Here is a 7,487-nt window from a genome sequence, read left to right as displayed (position 1 = left end):
TATTGAATTATGCACGAACATAATAATAGGAATAGAACACCTAATTCAATAAAATAATATGAAACAGAAATTGTTGTTCATCTATTGTCATCTTATGAAACGAAAGAAACTTTTCGGATAACCTAATACATAGGCGAGCTTAATTTTAAGAATTTTGATTTAAGACTCTAAACTGTGAATATCATTATAAATGGCATTGTCAATTTTTCAATTCTGTGGTGTTTATTTCAAAATTAATTATTCTTTTTACCGGATAATAAATTCATAATTAGATATTGTATCGACAACTTTTAACCTCAAAGTGTTTAATTTCAACAATATTTTTTCTTCTTTTTTTAAGAATAGCAAATTCATAATTATTAAGTATATTGCTAATGTTCAAATTCTGAATCATTAATTTTAAGGGAACTTGTTCATCGAATAAGAAATGAAGACATTCAGTTTCAATGTGGAAAATTACTTTCGATTTTATTTGATTTTACGCAAGATAAATGTCGTAACTGTAAGAAAGCAGCTTTTCGGAAATTAGGCGTATCGACTGTACAATTAAACGTTTAAGATTTTTATCAAATCTTACAATATCGATTTGGCACCAAATACGATAGCGAGCCACGATAATCGCTTATCTCAAACGTTCGGGAAAAGCCAAACGCGTGTATCGCGAGTGCCAGGAAATCGATTTAATTTCCTTCGGTTTATTAATCGTGACAACGTCGTTTAATTAGCCGTGTAAATCAGGCGACCGATTTTTATAATTTTAAACGTTTTTTCCTTATAAATCTCATTTTCACTTCTCAACATCAGAAATATTCCGCTCTGCAGTGGAATGAGCATTGCCAGGACAGTAATTTTAATAATTTCTTAGAACATGTAGAATTGAATATCGGTGTAAATAAGTGATATGGAGTTAATAATCACGACAAAATAACACGGCATTTACGCGTTGATATTATTATTAAAATTGTATTCAAAATACTAACATTATTGTTAAAGATATTAGTTCGTCAAAGTGCCACGCGATATCGCTATAACACGCGAAATCACGACACAACACGTGGTCTGTAACGGACATAATGGTTCAACGCACACAAGCTTGTAATCCTGCTATAATATAAAGCTACGAAATTGCGTGGCGTCACAATTACGAAATTCCAACGATTTCGCGTTGCTCGCCTTTAACGAGCCTTAAAAATATATACTTGCCAAATTGAAAGCCACGTTACGTTGCTCGTTTATATGCGGCCTTGCAAGTGTTATTTGTTAAATTACAATCACGTTTGCATCGCTGGTGGAGAAATTTGCATATAAACGTTGCATGATGACTTAATAACCATATAATCGTTAAATCACTGTAATAACAAATCCAAGCAACAAATCATTCTAATAACAAATCTATCTTCGAGTAAAAGACTCGAAGGTTTGCCGGCTCGAATTTTCACGCTTAACGCTGTTGTACGCTACATTGTTCGAGGCATCGTTTCACTGCGTTTTTAAATTCTAACTACAAAGCTGGCGAAACGTCAGAAAGAAACTACTTTTAGACACACAACAGTGTCGTATACAAGCGTGAAATTTATCCTCGGCGAACCGCGCCTAAAATCGGTACGAATCGTAATCTTCAAAAATTTCTGTAGGTTACGTAAAATTGATTTTACGTAATACACGGAGAATCGATCGAGGGTTGTAAGAAAGATCGACCAGATGCTCGATTGGTTTCTTCGTCGTGTTTTTTCGCCATTCTTCGGTTTATCTCGGTCGAAAGCATCCACGCGCCTCGCTCGATTGTATTCATATTGGAATATCGGTTACGCAAAACACGAAAGGTCACACAGACACCATGAGACGCGCATGAGAGCACACAACTTTCTTGTTTTCGACGCCTGCAGAACGGACACGTGATATCGCGATCGATAGAAACGATCGAATACAGATACGTATATCGAATTCGAATTCGATGCCAATCATTGGGTAATTATTGAATTTTATGTAACGCGCACGAGCGATTGTAGCCGAGAAATAAGCGGAGAGAGGGATCGTATGGAAAGGTCAAAACACGGTAGATTATGCAATTGGTAGAAAACGTGGATTCTTCGGTAATTTTCTACATTGTTCGACGCAATTTTTTTCAGATGGCAGATTTGATTTCGTGTATGATTTCGCAATTCGATGCTGCTACGGATCATTTCAGTTTAATCGCGTTCCTCAATCTTTCGAAAATTTCTCAAACTTGACGAGAATATTACAAATTAATCGTCTGTATGATTTTTCTTTTCGATTCGTCAGAGACGTTAACGGTCCTGCTTCGTGTTGAAACGGGAGAGAAATTCTAATTGAGATCCTAATCTATCGTTCGTTGAAACTAAAGTCTTGAAAGCTAGCTGCGATGCATACAAACGCCATTACGACTAAAACAAACTGTTTATGCGACCGCTACGATAATTTCCACGGCACGAAGCAACCACAACCGAACACATTACCGTCACGATACCGTGCGCTCTTACGAGAACGGAATCGCAACTTTCTTGCCACGCCTAATGTCAAGAGCGCCATTCTGTCCCGTACTCTTCGTTCCAATTCATCCGCCATTCCCCATATCTAACGTACTAACGTGTAGTTACTTCTAAAGGAACGAGTCAAACGGTTACTCAAACCCGTAACGAGCTTCGAACTCGATTAATTTCAAATAATTAATTATTACGAGCTAATTACAATTTACGATGATAAGCGGTTCGAAGAGAAATTGTAATCGAAATGTGAAATTTCGTTGAAAACGCGATCGACTGTGTACGTGTCACTATACAGCTGCTTCAAGCTAATAAATTACGAAACGTTGAAATTTTTTACACAAAAGTATATGTGTTGCGAAAAAAATTGTATGTTTCACAGGAAAACCTAACCTGTATTAATATTTTTCTATTACTCACTGTGCCAATCATGTTTACATTTTCGTTAAAATTGATTTTCGTAAAAGCAGCGCTTGCCAATTTTTAGATATACTAAAAACAAAAAGTTTCCGGAATTTGTTCTACTTGTTCTATTGTTAATTAACACACCAATAGGATAACGCAATAGTGCGTTGACCTACTATTAGACTTCGCGTGTCAGTCGGCCATTTTCGTTTCTATTCGCCATAGATTATAGCTGGTGAAAAGATGGTGGCTGGACCTATAGGTGACAGACGGGATATTTTTATGGCTGACAAAGAATTTACTTTTTCATGGCGCGTGCAATTTCAGGCGAAATTGAGCGGCAGGCCGGAAACGTGCTCGTGTACAAGTTGATTGGAATAGCGAAGGTTACTTGGCATTTCGACGAGTCTCGTTCGACACGTGTAATATTCAAAGTAGGTGTCAGAGCCGCGTGTAGGTTATGGAAACGGCAGAGTACGTCTCATTTCGAAACTTTCTTTCCGCTTTCAGACTGCTTTTTGCATGTTGCTATTGTCAAAATTCCGAATGTACGAAACGCTACGAAATATTAAATATCGTTTTAAGATATTACTTTTGAAATAATCAAGAAATTCTTCAACATATTTACATATCATCTTGGAAAACGATACATCATAGAATATTATACTTTCAAATATCAAGCGTATAAGTAACAGTTTTTTATTTATATTTCTTTTCGCTTTTTTCTCGGTGAAATTGTACACTTCGGTTTGCTTATCTGTAGCACTGTAGCTTATGCGAAACGACGAATCGTACGAGGCAAGGCAATTTGTAATTATTTGAAAGTCAAATTTCACCGAGCGACTAGAATATCACCGAGCTGCATCAACATTCAAGGACAAGCCTTCGAATTTCTGCTTCCACTTTTGTTCGCAAATCAGCCGCGAATAATTCGTTCAAATCTACAAATATATCCTCTTCCTCGTTTATTAAATGACGAGGGTCATTTAATATTAGTATTTAACAAAGTAACGAACATCGTAAATTTCGTCGATTTCACTGGACGAATTTTAATACGAAGCTTCTTATTAATAAAAAATATTAGTAACTTGAAAGCCAGGCAACGAAGTTAAAACGACACACTCGGTACGTTATCCTTTTCACTGGATTTCAAAATCCGAACAGGCTTCTCTTCAACGAAAGCCCCATTTACCTTTCCGCTAAGGCCCATTCCATTCTTTACCATGTATTTTCCTGCACTGAGATTTATCTTTTGTAGAGAAAAATAGCGTTAAGAGATCTTGCATGGGTCTGCCACTTCTACTTCTCCTTTTTTTTTTTTTTTTTTTTTTTTTTTGTATAAAGGAACGCTGTTTCGCTGAAACGATGCTATGTGAAGCCACCTCTTTCGTATAAAAACGTTCGCTCATAGAAATGATTCTTCATGGTTCCATCCGTTTTATAGAGAGAACCGCTCTCATAGAAACGATCGTAGAAACGACGCGGCGAGATTTATCTTGCCGTCAGTCGGAATATTCTTTTAAACGCTTCCAACCGACTGACTCGCCGTAATAAAAACACGAAGCATCGTTCTGCTACGCGTTTTCATCATTACCAATTTCCGTTCCTCTGTTTATGCGTTTTATACGATCCGTATACCGTGTGCTCGAGGCGGATGAATGCAACCGGAAGTGGAGGAACGTCGGCGGTTTCTTCGTACGCAAAGTGCATACGGTATTTCTGTCTACGGACACGTGTAATATCGTGGATCGGGTATCAAATGATAATCCTGTTTAATCGTGGAAAATGATGGACAAGTTGAGTGAGCTTTTATGTTTAATGGAATAATCACAGGATGTTTAAATAAATAAAACTGAAATAAAAAGAAGAAATGAAATACGTGTAAACAGTGAAGAGTGAAATAACAATGAAACAGTTAATAATATAATTGTGCGAAAGAGAAGGTGTTTTAATTAAATTAAAGCTGATATGTATCGTATGGTAAACGCTGGTAGATAGTTTTTGAGGTTAGAAGTTTTATTCGCTTAGTGATGTTGATAGAGTACCAACTTTGGAATGTATTTAAGACATAATTAGTCGTGTGGCAAATATCACATAATTGAGAGCTTTTAAACATCTACAAGTTAGATTCTGGTTCGTTATCGACAAAGTTTTTAAGTTTCTTCCTTTCTGCTACTTTCTTCGTATTGAGGTTAGGTTGAGGTTAGGTGATCTGCAAATAAGTGATTGCGGATTTTGTCATTAGGTGGTATCAGTTACCAAACCAATACTTTTTAAAAGCTTCCATACAAATGTTAGATTTCAAAATGTATTTGATCTCGTCTCCATTTTCCGCCAATGTTCCACATAGCGAACATTTAAGAACAATATCTGCGTATCGACATAGGCAACGAAAAGAAGCTAACTTTCTAAAATTCCGTAGATCGAAATGATTAAACTTTCCAGGTTTTTAACCGTGTAAGATATGAAAGTGGTAGAAGGACAAGTCTAGAGCGAAGAAAAGCGAGTAAAAAAAGTGAAAGTCGTGCTGCGAGAAGAAGAGCCACTCGTTTCGAACCAAACACTCGAGATATATCGTTCGTTACCAATTGCGATGAACGTTTCCGCGTAGATGATTACAAAATCACCGAAACCAGACACGATTTATAGAAACACGACATTAAACGCTTAGAAAACGATGGAAGGCATGTAGTGAATGCCACAGTCAATAATTGTCTGTCACGGTATAATTGTTGCGCCGCCAATTTGTTTCCATCATCAGCGATACAACTGCCGACTATTATGTAAGCATACTTATTTCTAACAGGACAATTAAAATGTCTGCGGTCTGGAAGCGAGAAAAAAGGCATGCGCAGTAAAGAAAAAAAAATATTCTTTGCTGTGCAAAATGCATTTTTGAAAATCGAGGCGCTTGCAACTAAGACGACTGTTGTTAAATTTTTTAGCAATGGCATATAGCTTCCAGAACGTTGCACTTTGAGAAGTTGTGAATTAACCTAACCTCAACCTAACCTCAATCAAAATGTCTGCGGTCTGGAAGCGAGAAAAAAGGCATGCGCAGTAAAGAAAAAAAATATTCTTTGCTGTGCAAAATGCATTTTTGAAAATCGAGGGGCTTGCAACTAAGACGACTGTCGTTAAATTTTTTAGCAATGGCATATAGCTTCCAGAACGTTGTACTTTAACAAGTTGTTAATTAATCAAACAATAAATACATTTAAACTGTACAGTATCCTGTTTCATATACAAATACGTTGCTACTGTGAGTAATTGGTAAAATAAATTAGCCAGAAAATCATTTGCGAAAGTCGTAAATAAAAGATAAATCAAATTTGGCTAAAAGATACAAGAAAAGAAAAACACATCTCCATTAGCGAAAAAGAAAAAGAAAAAAAGGATCAATGAGTTGTATTGTCAGAGAAAATGATTGTTTTTTTTTACAGTTCTGTCCGCGATTCATTGAAATTCGTCGGATAGTCGACGACGCATGGACAAGCGGAAGCTCGTCCGACCTCCGATATATTGCCGTGTTCGATTCGTGGATTTTCGTACGCGAAGGGCACATAATGAGCATGCGTGGCCTTGCGAATATCGTTTGCAACGCAAGGCCGCGCGATTGCCTCGTTATCTACCTGCAAAACGCGTCAGGTGTTCCACGCCTGACAAACAGTTTATTGTTCCTTTATGACTTACGCGTGTTCGGGTCACAGCGTCTCGTTTCTGCACTGTGTAAGTTCGTTAGTTACTCTAAAATATTAGGTTGGCAACTAAGCAATTGCAGATTTCGATAATACCAGCTAATGAAAAATCCGCAATTACTTAGTTGCCAACCAACAATAGTTTAGAACAGAACGTTTTGTCAAATTGAACGAACTGTACATTCGCGCGAAACCTTCCACACCGACCAGCCATACACGCGTATTCTTTATGCCTAACCTAACCTCAACCTAGCCCCAATCGCTGTCACAGAATTCGTATCACCGTTTTGTTCCTCTATTTTTTTTCTTTTTTATTCGCTTAAGGTTGTAATGTTTTGTTAATTAAAAAGAAAAATGAATTCTTTCCACGGAATCAGAAGTAAATTTGTCGACATGATATTAGTGGCAGGACGTAGCGTATCGTGATTCTTTAAATTACGTTTTATACTCGTTGCCACGTGTAACGATGTTTGAAGAACAAATGTTTATGGAAATTCATATTTTTCTAAATGCAAGTGAAAATGTAGAACCTAAGCATAAATTCGTCTCGCGCATGAAATTTTGCAACGAACGCTACGCTTTCGATGTTTCATATATTTTTACATATTACGTACCTTTAAATTTCCCACAGCTGCATTAACATTCACGGCCTATGTTATTACGTAAGACAGCTAGCAGCAGAAATAGTTGCACGTATTTCTATATATAAAACAGGTGTGAAACGCGGCTCATAATACGTTTCATAGTGCCACTTCCTCTTTCGCGCGTTTGTGTGCAGCAGGCGAGCGAATGGGGCGCTGGTGTCGCGTCGTCGCGTCGTTCAACGACCTCGCAGGCGAGAGGAAGGAGGATCGTTCTTCTCGGCTTTTCACCGATTCCT

The sequence above is a fragment of the Bombus impatiens genome, unplaced genomic scaffold, assembly GCF_000188095.3.
Source record: "Bombus impatiens unplaced genomic scaffold, BIMP_2.2 scf_0699, whole genome shotgun sequence".
Taxonomy (NCBI): domain Eukaryota; kingdom Metazoa; phylum Arthropoda; class Insecta; order Hymenoptera; family Apidae; genus Bombus; species Bombus impatiens.
Note: the sequence above shows the minus strand (reverse complement) of the source record.